The following is a 14,212-nucleotide window of genomic DNA, read 5'->3' on the forward strand; positions in this document are numbered from 1 at the left end:
TATACATCAGGTACATCTTTTCATGTGATCAGGTAGGGTGACCATATGGAGGAGCCCTGCCCTCTGTTGTCTCTGCTCAAGAGGGCAGGGCTCCTGCAGATTTAACTGCTAAGATAAAGAGGGCATTTCACCAGGTGCTGCCTGCATACAAATGACACCTGCTGAAATTCCTTTTTCAATACAACTGTTAAAGATACAGGAGCCCTGTCTTCCTTTCCATAGGGTCACCCTACCGGTGTATATTGTCAGCCTCATTAAAGCTCCACCAAGGGTAAGGATTAAAGCCCAAGGGTCAGTCTATGTTCTTGCTTGGCCAAGGCGAGGCATCTCAGGGCCAGCCCTACCATTAGACGGAGGAAGGCAGCTACTCCATTGCCATGCTGGCTGGGAGTTGAGGATCCCCACACACCTGGTTTGGGGTACCAGGTTTGGGGAAGTTTGCTTTATAGGCTCAGGGTGTATCACCTGGCCACCTCTAGCCTCTTGATGCTTCCTTTGTTGGTGTGTCTGGTCCTCAGCATTTGCCGGAACTGGTAGCAGTGCACAGGCTGAACCCTCTGCCTGACACCACTAAGGTTGCTAGTTGAACAGATGCTGGAGGCGATTCCTGATACCAGGTGAGGGCTTGGATCACTCAGTGTTTATTTTTATGTCCTTAAAATATTTATGTCCTGGTTTCCTACAAGGAGGAGGAAGAGGAGGAGGAGGAGGATCTAAGGCAGCAAAGAAAATCAATTGCAAACTACAATTTAGTTGTCCTATCTGTACAGGTGACTCTATAGGCATTGTAGCTATGGGCAAATTTTCAGTTCAATTCAGACTTTTGGTGACTCATGCAATGCTCTTGTCCCATGGGGCTCTGCTGTGTGTGGAGTAGGGGAGGGCGGGGTCAGATTTCAAAGCCGTTTGGATGCAGGGCAGCTGATACCAAATGTTATTAATAATACAAACACTAATTAGCACGCTGCTGAGGTGATGGATGAGGGCAGGGATGCAAAGGGAGAAATTCCGCTGCAAAGCCTCCTCGCCGCAGAGCAAGGTCTCGAAGCAGGAGGCCACAGATGGAGGGGCACGCTCCGGCGTTTGGGGAACACAGAAGAGCGTCAGTGGCTCCTCTTCTCTCAAGGGGCGAAGGTGGGATGAAAGATGGCATTGATTAGTTATTGATTGTGGAGAGCGGGGATGCAGCTTGTGATCTTATGGGTGCTGGCATGCTTCCCAAACAGCTTCCACAGCAAAAACAACAACAACCCTTTTTAACAACTGTGCAACGGGCCAAAACCAACAGAACAAAACCTTTTCGCCCTTTTGCTGATTTCTGCTGCATCTCTACATGCTGGAGGCGGGAGGGGGGGGGGAGCTCAGCTCCTAAATGTCTGCCTCTTACAGCTAATATGAGCAGGACTAGAGAGAGAGAGAGAAGAGGGCAATTAGGCTGGCCTGCTGTGGCTAGGATAGGGTCTCAATCAGCTTTTTCGCTGGCCCCATTCCTCCACTTCACATGCAAAATTCCCAAGAGGTTTTCTGGAATGGACATACATGGATGCAAAACAACAACAAAAACTTTACCTGCCAAATTTCTGCAAGGAGTCATGGTGGAACCTGATGTCCCATGGTTGGAGGCGGGGCTTCCATATCCTGCTCCTCCCCCTAGCTAGCAAAACCTGCATAAATTATGCCAAGCAGTCAAAACTGCAGAATCAACAAAGTGCGGAAAATGACCCAGAATACAAATCACAGAATAGTAGAGTTGGAAGGGGGCCTACAAGGCCATTGGCTTCAACCCTTTGCTCGATGCAGGAATCCACCTTAAAGTGTCCCTGACAGATGTTTGTCCAGCTGCCTCTTGAATGCCTCTAGTGTGGGACAGCCCATGACCTCCCCAGGTAATTGTTTCCATTGTCGTACTGCTCTAACAATCGGGAGGTTTTTCCTGATGTCTGGCTTCCTGTAACTTGAGCCCATTATTCTGTGTCCTGCACTCTGGGATGATCAAGAAGAGATCCTGGCCCTCCTCTGTGTGACGACCTTTCATAACACATTTATTAATAACCACCCAGAGAGCTTCAGCTATTGGGTGGTATAGAAATCTAATGAATTTTAAAAAAAATCAATAGCAGCAGCAGCAGGATACTTGTACTGTCAGCAAGAACTACACTGTGAATAACCACTTTTGATAATATGATTGCCGGTACTTTCTCCATTAGATTTCCTTCTCACCTCATTGTTTACCATTCTTTACACACTGGATATAAACCAGAAATTCATCATAATTCCTTTTGCATCTGATGAAGTGGGCTATAGTTAAAGAAAGCTTAATGCTACAATAAGGCCTGTAAGATGCCAGAAGATTCGTAGTTGTTTTAGCAGCAATAGCATCAGTTGGGCCAATTTTTAATCTTGCTAGCCAACAAGGCATACTGCATTGCTTGCTGGTGGTGGTGGTGGTGGTGGGATTTTTCAAAATGATTTAAACAAGCCAGGCAAAGTCATGCATTGCAATCTGACTAACCATGGTTTGCCATTTACAACCTTAGCAGCTCATAGAATTGCAGCCATCAGAACATAAGAAGAGCCATGCTGGATCAGACCAAGGGTCCATCTAACCCTGCATTCTGTTCTGTCAGGTTCTGTGCTGCAGCACCACCTGGTGGCCGCAGTGCACCTTGCCGGCTGCAGAGTAGTTGCAGGATCCAGGCTCATATCATCAAGCACTCACAGGTGGACTGATGCACACCAGCTGGGAGCAGCCAGGAAAGGGCTATATAAGAACTACATTTCTACTCCAGCTTTGCCACAGCAACATGGTCTTCTGTGCCTGCTGCAGCCTGTTCCTGACTACCTGCAATCCTGGACCTTGCCTGACCTTCTGTTTCCCCTGACCATGCCCTGCCTGGACTCTGTTTGCCTCTGGACTCTGAACCCTGCTTGCCTCTGGCCCTGCCTGAACTCTGTTTGCCAGTTCCACCGCCGTCCATCCTGGCCCTGGTGTTCCTGCACTGAGGCCTTGCTGCCCACTCCCTGGATCCTGACATGTTCACGCAGTAGCCAATCAGCTGATGACCAGGAACACACAAGCAGGACACATGTGCAACAACACCCTCCCACCCATGTTCCCCAGCAACTGGTGTCTATAGGCTTAATGACTCTGATACTGGAGGAAACACATAGCAATCAGAACTAGTAACCACTGACAGCCTTCTCCTCCAGGAATTCATCTAACCTCCTTTTAAAGCCCCCCAAATTAGCCATCATTACATCTTGTGGTAGTGAATTCCATAGTTTCAATATATGTTGCGTGAGGAAGTGCATCTCTTTATCTGTCCTGAATCTCCCAGATTCTAGTATTATAAGAGAGGGAGAAAAATGTCTCCCTATCCAAGTTGAGGCCGTGTCAACTTGTAGAATAAGGAGGTTACAACAGCAGCTGGGGTGGGGGTGGGGGTGGGGGGGAGGAAGAGGAGGAGGAGGAGGGAGGCCATAGAGAGAGCGGGAGAAGATTCTTTGATTGGTGGAGATGGACTCCCGCTTCGAACCCCAGGCAGCCACTCTTGTGGGCTTGGCGATCTCATGATGATACGGAGATGGAGAACAGGACCTGACAAAGGAAGAAAGAGATGCTATAATTAAGCTGAATGAAGTTGTCACTTAAAGCATCTGTTCAGAGGCTGGTGGAGGGGTGACGGATGCAACCCAATGTGCACATCAAGGTGGTAATTTGCTTGCATGTTGAAGGAAGAGAGCAGGGGGGGCGGGAGGGGGGCTTGCTGATGTGTTGTCAACTGTTGGTTTCCTTCATGCTTGTCCCACCCATCCCCAACATTACATGAGATGCCAGCAACTCTATGGGGGCTTTAGCAGAAGTCTTTCACAGTTCTGCTTCCTGATTCTTGTACTGGAGATGCTGGTTGTCGACTGGGACCTTCTCCATGAGAAACGCATCCTCAACCTGTGAGCAATGGCCCCTACCAAGCCCCTGAATGGGAAGCATCTCACGCGTGTAGCACGTAGGGTTGGTCTGCACAGGACCCCAACGTGTACAGAGGCTTCCCTCTCCTGTGACTTCCTTGCTTCTCCTCTCTAATGCTCAGAGAAGCCAGATCCTACCAAAGAAGATGAGCAGGCAATCGGTGGCAGCTTCTGAGAGGCCTGGAACAGGGCAGCCTGAGTGCCGGTAGCACCCATCTGATTTGATAGCTCCTACAGGCAAAGGGAGGCTTCTGTACAGAAAGGAGCCATTTTAGACAGGGTCTTACATAAACCAGCCCTGGATTCCTAAGGAGAGGGATAGAAATACTGATGTGTTAAGTTTATGGCATGGGAGAAGCCAACAACTTCTAGGCTGCAAGGAGAAATCTGGTTCCGGGAGGCGAGATGAACACCTCTCGCTCTGGGAAATGTCAGGCTGCTAAGGAAGAGATCCCCGATTTGGCTGAGCCTATTACCCTAAAGTGCACAGAATGATGGTTAATCCAGGCTTGCTTAGAAGTTTAGGTGAGCTGAATTTCCCCTCTCCTGCTTCTGAAAAGGGTTTCCTGGGCGTAGTACATTTTTCAGAGAGGAGAGCACACTCAACGGACCTTTCTTTCAACTCTTTCTCGCTCAGCTCTGAGAACTTCCCACAATGGTTCCCACGCTAGGCTCCCCACCACAGTTAATCCTCCTCAAAAAAATTCAACGGGCCCGGCTGGAGGCCCCAGGGAGCAATTTGCAACATCTTTCTGCTTAGCGAACCACGCCTGTCCTGCTTCCTGCACTGCCCAGCTCACCTCCAGGGAATGAATTTTCTCGAAGCTCCAAAGGCTTGAGTTAAATCGCGCTGAAATTATTTCAAAGAGATGCTTAATTAAAGCTTTGCGTTCGAGAGTTCTGCAACTTTCTTTTTCAGGTCAGGCCTGTCAGAAGGTAGGCTCGCCCCCTGGTGGAACACTCAGGAATTTCTGCGATGGACAACAAAGCCCCCACCAACCCTGTCCATCTGTTCATTTTCGGACCTCTGCCATTCATTGCCTTCAACAGCCTTCCCCAACCTGGTGCATTCCAAATGTCTCGGACTACACCTCCCATCATTCCCAGTTAGCTTGGCAATGGAAGGCACCAAAAATCGAGAAGTCTGGCCCACTAGCAGATATTTAGGCAGCATTAGCTATCTAGATTAATAAATCACAGATTCTAACCTAAAATGCTGCTGATAGCCTTTGCAATAGGGTTTGAAGATAGATAAAAGACCCAGACTTTAGCTAGACCTAAGGTTTATCCCAGGATCATCCCGGGGTCATCCCTGTTCATGTAAATGACACACAGGGGATCCAGGGAGCAGGCAGGGATGACCCCAGGATAAACCTTAGGTCTAGCTAAGGCCCCCAGTTCCCAGATAGGCAGGTGTGTTGTGGCCTGGCAGAAATGAACTTTGCACATGGTCAGGAGGCAGTCTTGCCAACTGACCAGAGTGCCTATGCTTTCTGGGGCCAAAACAGCAATCAAAAGGACCAAGGTGTGGTGATGGTTTTCTGTTGCAGCTTGGTTTGCCAAATGCAAGAATATATATGCTCATCTCTGTCTTTATCAGCAGTTCTATCCACAGAAATCTGCAAGTGAGGCTTTGTCATGGCATGAAGATGAAATATGACTACCTGCTCTTCAAGCTTCTCTTAAAGGCAGAAGAGCAGAGGGCTGGGGGGAAAGTTGGCACCCTGGCTGCAGCATACGTTCAGTGGAATTTCTTCCATAAAGGGACTCATTAGTCTAGCTACCTTTACAAATGCACTAACAACAGAGATTATTTATTCCACATGCCATCTGGAGATGATTAAAGGGTGGTTTATTATTATTATTATTATTATTATTATTATTATTATTATTATTATTATCTGATTGCTCTTGCTGTTGCTCTTATTATTCTAACCTTGTTTGTGGCTGATTTTATTACTTCTATTTCAGCGAGATATAGATACAGATATAGATATATCTATATAGATATATAGATATATAGATATAGATATAATCAAGGGAGTCCTTATAAGGTAGAAATGCAGTACATAAGTTTAAACTTGGGCATGATCAGAATGGGGGAAACGAGGCCAGAAAAGTAGGGCACAAGGGGACGGAGCAAGGAAAAGCTACAACTGTTGAATATCTAGCTGACATACAGCTTGTAAGAGCACAGAGACTTAATTTGGGAGGGGAGCAGATGCGGCAACCCTATATTTGCTGTGTAAAGGAAGTGGCTTCCAGACTGGTTTTAGCAATGGGAAGCGGCAAGATAAGAGACTTGAGTAAAAATATTATTTGTCGTCTTGTCTTGTTTTGAGGCAGCTGGAGTTGATGCAAGAGGGGAGATGTGGGGCAGGCCTCTCCACCTTAAATGACAGTTCACCCTTCTCCCAACCAATTTCAGTGGAGGCATTGATTCTCTCTCTCTCTCTCCCTTTTTCTCTTCCTCCCTTTCCAAAAGCTCCATCAGCAAGGAAAATCGTGTTTGCTTACTGTCGCTTCTCCGCTCACGTGTTTGTCCCCCATTACTTCCTCTTTTGAAAGAGGAAGCAAACCACGTGCGCATGGCCCACTCAGTGGGCCGTTTTGATCGCGCTGCTTCTCCTCCTCCACACAGCAGGAGATAGCGGCAACTTCCGTCTTTAAAAATAAGTCAGACTTACTGGGATGTGTTGTTGTTTTTGTCATGCAAAGGCAGCCAGAAGGGGTGGGAGGCGTGTGGGACACAGACGACGTCATGAGCGGGACCCACGAAAATATGTGAGTGCCCAGTAACGAGTGTGCAATAAAATGCTCATTTGATGGAGTTCAGTATGAAAAGCTGGTATAGTCCTTGTCACCAACTCTGCTTATTTGTGAGGAGGGTCCAATAGCAGGCTTGGGGCCATGGCTCAGTGGTGGAGCATCTATTTGCATGCGAAACGTCCCAAGTTCGATTCCCTGCATCTTCAGGTAGGGCTGGAAATACTTTTGCCTGAAACCCTCGAAAGCCCTTGCTGCCAGTCAGGGTTGACAACACTGTTTTAGTTGGCCCAGTAGTCTGAGTCAGTTCCTAATGGCATCTCCAGATCCTGCTATTGCAGTAAAACGATTAAGGCATAGTTGCCCAACAGGTGCTTTGGAGGGCTTCCGAGGATGCTTCCCTCAAGCGCTGGGCTGCTCCTGTCCCTGTGACAGCCGGAGAGGGTTCACCTCAGGTCCGGTGACTAAGCGTCCTTCCCAATATAGTTATCAGAACAAAGAGCAGCCCTCCTGGGGAAAGGAGGGGACGCATTGTGCTCGGTGCTCAACAGCCCAGAGACATCACGGGTGATTAAAGGGCCAAGAAGACACACTGACTCACTCCATCTCCGCTGCCGTGACGTTTGCAGTCTGCAGCTCTCGGCTGCCAGACACGGGAGATCGCAGGGCCTCCTGGTGCATTCGTGGCAAGCATCAAGTCAGGGGGCTGGGCGCCCCACAGAGTCCGCTCAAAATCTCACCAATATGGCAGTGGCTGGTTCCACGTGATGAGTGGTTGTGCGATTCACTGGGCCAACAGGGTTGCCACGTCCCCACTACCATAGGATCATAGAATCATAGAATAGTAGAGTTGGAAGGGGCCTACAAGGCCATCGAGTCCAACCCCCTGCTCAATGCAGGAATCCATCCTAAAGCATCCCTGACAGATGGTTGTCCAGCTGCCTCTTGAAGGCCTCTAGTGTGGGAGAGCCCACAACCTCCCTAGGTAACTGATTCCATTGTCGTACTGTTCTAACAGTCGGGAAGTTTTTCCTGATGTCCAGCTGGAATCTGGCTTCCTTTAACTTGAGCCCGTTATTCCGTGTCCTGCACTCTGGGAGGATCAAGAAGAGATCCTGGCCCTCCTCTGTGTGACAACCTTTTAAGTATTTGAAGAGTGCTATCATGTCTCCCCTCAATCTTCTCTTCTCCAGGCTAAACATGCCCAGTTCTTTCAGTCTCTCTTCATAGGGCTTTGTTTCCAGACTCCTGATCATCCTGGTTGCCCTCCTCTGAACACGCTCCAGCTTGTCTACGTCCTTCTTGAATTGTGGAGCCCAGAACTGGACGCAATACTCTAGATGAGGCCTACCCAGGACCGAATAGAGAGGAACCAGGACCTCACGTGATTTGGAATCTATACTTCTATTAATGCAGCCCAAAATAGCATTTGCCTTTCTTGCAGCCATACCACCACCCAAGCAGAGTGTCCATGGCTTAGGCTGCCATAAGAGAAGCACACGTGTGGTTGTTTTCCTGGCAGGGAGGTGCAGCTGATGGAAGTAGCTGCCCCGGTTGAATTTCTGCCTCTCAGGCAGTTGTTAAAGACACAGAGGTGGTGTTGGTGTGGAGATGCCAAGACTTAATGTGGAGCTTGGACTCATTTTTCTTCACATCCCTGCAAGCTTTTCTCGCTTGCTGTCTTGCAGATGGGTAGGCGACTCTGGGTGGTCCAGCGGCCAATTCCCCCCTCAGAACTCATCCCATCTTGGGCTGCTGCATCCCCTCAGTATGGCAGTAAAAGAAATGTTTCAAAACCAGCAGCTTACAACCAAAATCAGCTGAAAGCTGATACAGGGCTTACTCAGGATAAATTTAGCTTGCTTTCAAGTTAAATTTGTCCTAAGTAAACCTCTGCACTGGTTTACCACCATTTTAAAAAAACTTTTGAGGGGGCGCATTGAGGTGGGAGAGGAGGGACCACGTATTGTCCACCCCTGCTACAGAGTCACACTGAACTCAGACCTCTCATTTGCATTAGCTGGAGAGTAAATTGCATTTCTCGCAGCAAGAAATAAGTTATAGTTACTACTTTAAAAAATGAGCAGATTACTAATTACCATAGCTAAAATTTAATTTCTATCAAATTATATTAGACAACTTTCTCAGTTTCAAGCATTTGTTTCTATAATTCTAACAATACTCAGCCTCCTGTATCCGAGACTGGACCACACACTTCCCGTACTGGCTGTGGATGATGGTAATTGTAGTTCAACACATCTGCAAAGCATCAGGTTGGAGAAGGATGGTATAGACCAGCCTTCCTCAACCTGGGACGCTCCAGATGTGTTGGACTACAACTCCCAGAATGCCCCAGCCTGGCTGGGGCATTCTGGGAGATGCAGTCCAACACATCTAGAGCGCCCCAGGTTGAGGAAGGCTGGTATAGACTATCACCCCCCTTGGATCAGGCCAGGAGATGGGTAGATGAATCGGCGTTAAAACTTCCAAATGCTAGTGGATTGCAAATAATAGGTCTTTTCTCAAATGTTTTTTTTTAAAATAAATAAATAAATAAATAAATAAATAAATAAAGCACCATGTACATTGATGGTGCTATATAAATAAATAAATAATAATAATAATAAATAAGAGGGGGCAGATTAATCTCTTAGGCTTGCTCAGATCCAAATGATCCTACATAGCTTGGGTCCAAGTTACCTGCGGGATTGCCTTCTCCCATACAGTCCGCCCCTTACGCTTAGGTTCTTTGCAGAGAACTTTCTTCAGTCAGCCAAAGCTAGGCTGACAACGGTTACCCAGAAGGCCTTTTCTTCTGTCGTCCCCAGACTGTGGAATGGCCTGCCGGAGGCGATTTGTAAACTTGATTCTCTCTCTGAATTTCAGACAGCTTTAAAGGCTAGCCTTTTCCCGAAGGCCTGCCCAGATGAATGTGAAACCAAGAATTTTTAAGACGTGTTGTTCTAATACTGTTCCCTGCCTCGATCCAAAGGGAGAGGTGGTTAATCAATCAATCAATAAATAAATATAGTAGTAGTAGTTAGGGTGACCATATGAAAAGGAGGACAGGGCTCATGTATCTTTAACAGTAGTATTGAAAAGGAAATTTCAGCAGGTGCCATTTGTATATATGGGGAACCTGGTAAAATGTCCTCTTCATCACAGCAGTTAAAGCTGCAGCTGCCCTGCCCTCTTTTAAATCTGGTCACTCTAGTATAGCTCCTGCCCTTTGACTGCTGTGATGAAGAGGGAATTTCACCAGGTGTGACATGCCTACAAATGACACCTGCTGAAATTCCCTTTTCTATGCAACTGTTAAAGATACAGGAGACCGGTCCTCCTTTTCATATGGTCACCCTATAGTAGTAGTAGTTGTAGTAAAGATTACGCAGGTCACTTGGCGCTTATTCCTACCTAGCCATACTTTGGGGTTTGAAAAGAACAAGAAAAAGCAAAAAAAAAGGTAGTTTTTTTTACTGCATTCAAAACAGGGTGAAGTACAAGTGGATGACATGTGATGACATAGCCACAAGAGGGAGCTATGGGGCTAGCAGAAATTGACTGTGTTGAAAGTTGAGTGACAAGTCTGGGATCTCTTGGTATCTTAGACAAGGGAGAGATGTGGGTCCTCAGACCTCCCCACCACTACCACCACCTCAAATTCCTGATACTGACTTTCAAATAATGGCCTTTGCCTCTGATATTTACATCAACATGGCAAGGAGTCTGAAAAGGCCTCTTGAGGGAGCCATTGATGGGGAGGGGACATGCACCCTGATTTTTCTTCCCATTGAGTAGTTCTTCAAGACGCTTAAGGATAGACACAAGAATGTGGATAAGCTGCAAGGCCAGGGGAATGAGGAAGGAAAAAATTAACAACTCTGCTTCCTGAAATTGTCACCTTTGCCTTAACTCCACCCCCCCCAAAAAAACCCTACAAGTTTCTAGCTCTTATCAATACAAAGATATTCTCAACAATGTGCGCACAATGCTAGCTGAATTCTCAAAAGCCAGAAACAGATTAGATGAATGAAGATTCCCAGTGCTTGAGCAGGTGAAGTTTCACTTTTCCTCTCTGCATGAACAGCAAAACCAAACTTAATTACGCAAAATCATTTATACGCGGCAGAATGAATTGGGCGGAATTAGAGAAAGTGGGGCAAACTCGCTCAGGCTGCGTTACTGAGGCAGGTTGCAGAATCCAGCTGTTCTGGGTGCAGGTTGGAGACACGGGCTGGGAATGATGGGGGCTGTAGTCCGCTGACCTCTGGAGGGCGTCAGGTTGGGGAAAGCCAGGTTAGGGCTTTAGAAGTTAATGGCGGCACTTTAAATTAGGCCTGACGGGTGGGTGGGTGGGTGGGTGGGTGTGTAACTGGCCATGTTTTGCACCCTTTGAACTAGGAGTGTCTATAACAAACCAAACGGTGGGTTGTTTTGGCTTGCAGCTCTGTCAATACATTGTGCAAGATGGCCCAAGCAAAATAAAACCTGCTGAGCTTTATTTTCCAATTCCTTGCTTTTTTGAGCTTGACTTTCAGGGCTTAGGGAGTGCTGTTATATCCACACCACATTGCCAAAGCTTTGAAGGGAGAGAGGAATGGGTTAGGTGCACATAACAGCAAAACCGATGTCCCATGTGTGTGCACGGGTGCGTGCTCATGCCTCCTTCCTTCTCACAGTGCATCCAGCCACAAAGTGGTTTCCCAGTGTGGCTGCCTTCTCAGTGTATATTTTTAGCCCAAACTCTAGTGTTTCCACATCCTCTCTGACAGCTAAACGTGGAAGATGGGAAATGTGTGTCTCAAATCTCAGCTCACCTAGGAACTCACTAATGGTGACCTTAGGAAACCTGCTATTCTCTCAGTTTGTCCCATCCACATCTGCAGAATGGGCATAATACGAATGGTGTTCTACCTTCCTGCATTGAGCAGGGGGTTGGACTTGATGGCCTTATAGGCCCTTTCCAACTCTACTATTCTATCATTCTGTGATTCTAGGACTGTTATAAGGATTCCTGGTAGATCAGCACTAGTGCTTTTTGTCAGTATTAAAGCGCACTGATAACGGTTGGGACACATTACACGTTCCATAGACCGTTTTTCTAGCATTATTTACCATTTTTTGTTCTGCATAAAACAAAAAAAACTCAATAGATGTCATTGTGTGTGCTACGAGAAGTAAATGTGCAAGAGGGATACAGCGTGATGGGATTGTATTGACGTGAGAGGAATAATAATAATAGTAATAATATATATATTTATTTATTTATTAATTACCCGGCTCTCCCTTTGGATCGAGGCGGGGAACAACATTAGTGCAGGAATCAACACACTTTTAAAAAATTCTTGATTTTACATTAATCTGGGTAGGCCTGCTGGAAAAGGCTAGTCTTCAAAGCTGCCTTAAAATCACAGAGGAAGTTAATATTACGAATCTCCTCTGGCAGGCCGTTCCATAATCCAGGGGTGACAGAAGAAAAGGTCCTCTGGGAAACTGATGTCAGCCTAGCCTTAACTGACTGAAGTAAGTTCTCCCCCAGAGGACCTGAGTGTGTGGGGCGGACTATATGGGAAAAGGCGATCCCGCAGGTAACCTGGACCCAAACCATTTAGGGCTTTAAAGGTAATGACCAACACTTTGTACTTTGCCCGGAAACTAATCGGCAGCCAGTGGAGTGATTTTAATGTTGGGGTAGTATGCTCATCCCTAGATGTACCGGTGACCAACCTGGCTGCCATATTTTGAACTAGTTGAAGTTTCCGAACTAGGTACAATGGTAGCCCTCTGTAGAAGTCGAGCCTTGAGGTTACCAGCACGTGCACAACCGTCTTTAGGTCTTCTGACTCTAAGAAGGGGCGCAGCTGGCGTATCAGCCGACGCTGATAGTAGGCACTCCTGGCCGTTGCGTTTATCTGGGCTGTCATTTGGAGCAACGGATGCAGGAGCGCCCCCAAGCTGCCAACACAGTCTTTCAGGGGGAGTGTAGCCTCATCCAGAACCGGTTGACACACCTCCAAACCTAGGTCAGAGCCCTTGACAGCAAGCACCTCTGTTTTGTCTAGATTCAGCTTCAGTTTGTTTTTCGTCATCCAGCCCATTACCGCCTCCAAGCATTCATTCAGAGGAGAAACACTATCCTTAGCTGATGCTGTTATTGAAGGCATAGAGAAATATATTCGGGTGTCATCAGCATACTGATAGTACCCCGCCCCATGCCTCTGGATGATCTCTCCCAGCGGTTTCATGTAGATGTTAAACAGCATTGGGGAAAGGATGGCACCTTGTGGTAAGCCATACAACAGCTCCTTTTTTGAGGAGCAATTATCCCCAAGCATCACCATCTGGAATCTACCTGAGAGGTAGGACCGGAACCACTGGAGCACAGTGCCCCCGATTCCCAAACCCCTCAGGTGTTCCAGAAGGATACCATGGTCGATGGTATCGAAAGCCGCTGAAAGGTCCAAAAGTACCAGCAGGGACACACTCCCCCTATCAATACTCATGCGGAGATCATCCACTTAGGTAACCATAGCTGTCTCAACTCCATATCCCACCCTAAAGCCGGTTTGAAATGGGTCTAGAAAATCTGTATCATCCAAAACTGCTTGGAGTTGGAAGGCAACTGCTCTCTCAATCACCTTGCCCAAAAATGGAAGATTTGATAGCGGTCTGAAATTAATAAGGTCCAGGGGGTCCAGGGAGGGCTTTTTTAGAAGCGGCCGTACCACTGCTTCTTTGAAACATGGTGGAAAACTCCCCTCCCTGAGAGATGCATTAATAATATTTTGTTGTTGTAGTCTAACTGCACCTCCATCCTTTTTTTGGTACTGCTTTTGGAGCAAATCATTTGTTGTTTTCCGAGCGGCCACTGGGGGTGCAGGAGCAGGATTTGATATGTTTAAAGAAAATTAAACAAATGCTTACATCTGTGTAAGCTTTAAAGATAAAGACATCAAAATTGGCACAGTAATAGATATTAAGGAGACCTTTAAGCATACCAAATTTGAATCAGATTGGGTCATCCATTGATTTTTAATGATTTTTTTTACATTTCCCCCCTTAAACCCTTTGCAAAGGATCTTAGAAGCACTGCCGCCCAGGTGTGATTTAGCAACAACAACATTGCCAGTTTAGTGCTGTAGGGGATAATTCAAGAGAAACAGGTACGTGGGATGAAGCTGTTTACCATATGCTGAGCTGACTGGAATATTATTTTCAATTTTTATGTCTGCTTCTTTGCAGCTTGCTGATGGCCTCTAACTTTTATAAACCGCCCAGAGAGCTTCAGCTATGGGGTGGTATATAAATGCAATAAATAAATAAATGAATAAATTGGCAATGACTAGACCCAGGAAAACAGGTCTGGGAAGTCATGGTCCAAGAAAAAGTCCACTCGGTTTGCAGCAGAAGAGGAGAAAGCAAAATTGCTTTTCATTATTACTTTTTTATCTAATAAAGGGGATTATAATGCTTTTAT

The sequence above is a fragment of the Elgaria multicarinata genome, chromosome 12 (genome assembly GCF_023053635.1).
Source record: "Elgaria multicarinata webbii isolate HBS135686 ecotype San Diego chromosome 12, rElgMul1.1.pri, whole genome shotgun sequence".
NCBI lineage: Eukaryota > Metazoa > Chordata > Lepidosauria > Squamata > Anguidae > Elgaria > Elgaria multicarinata.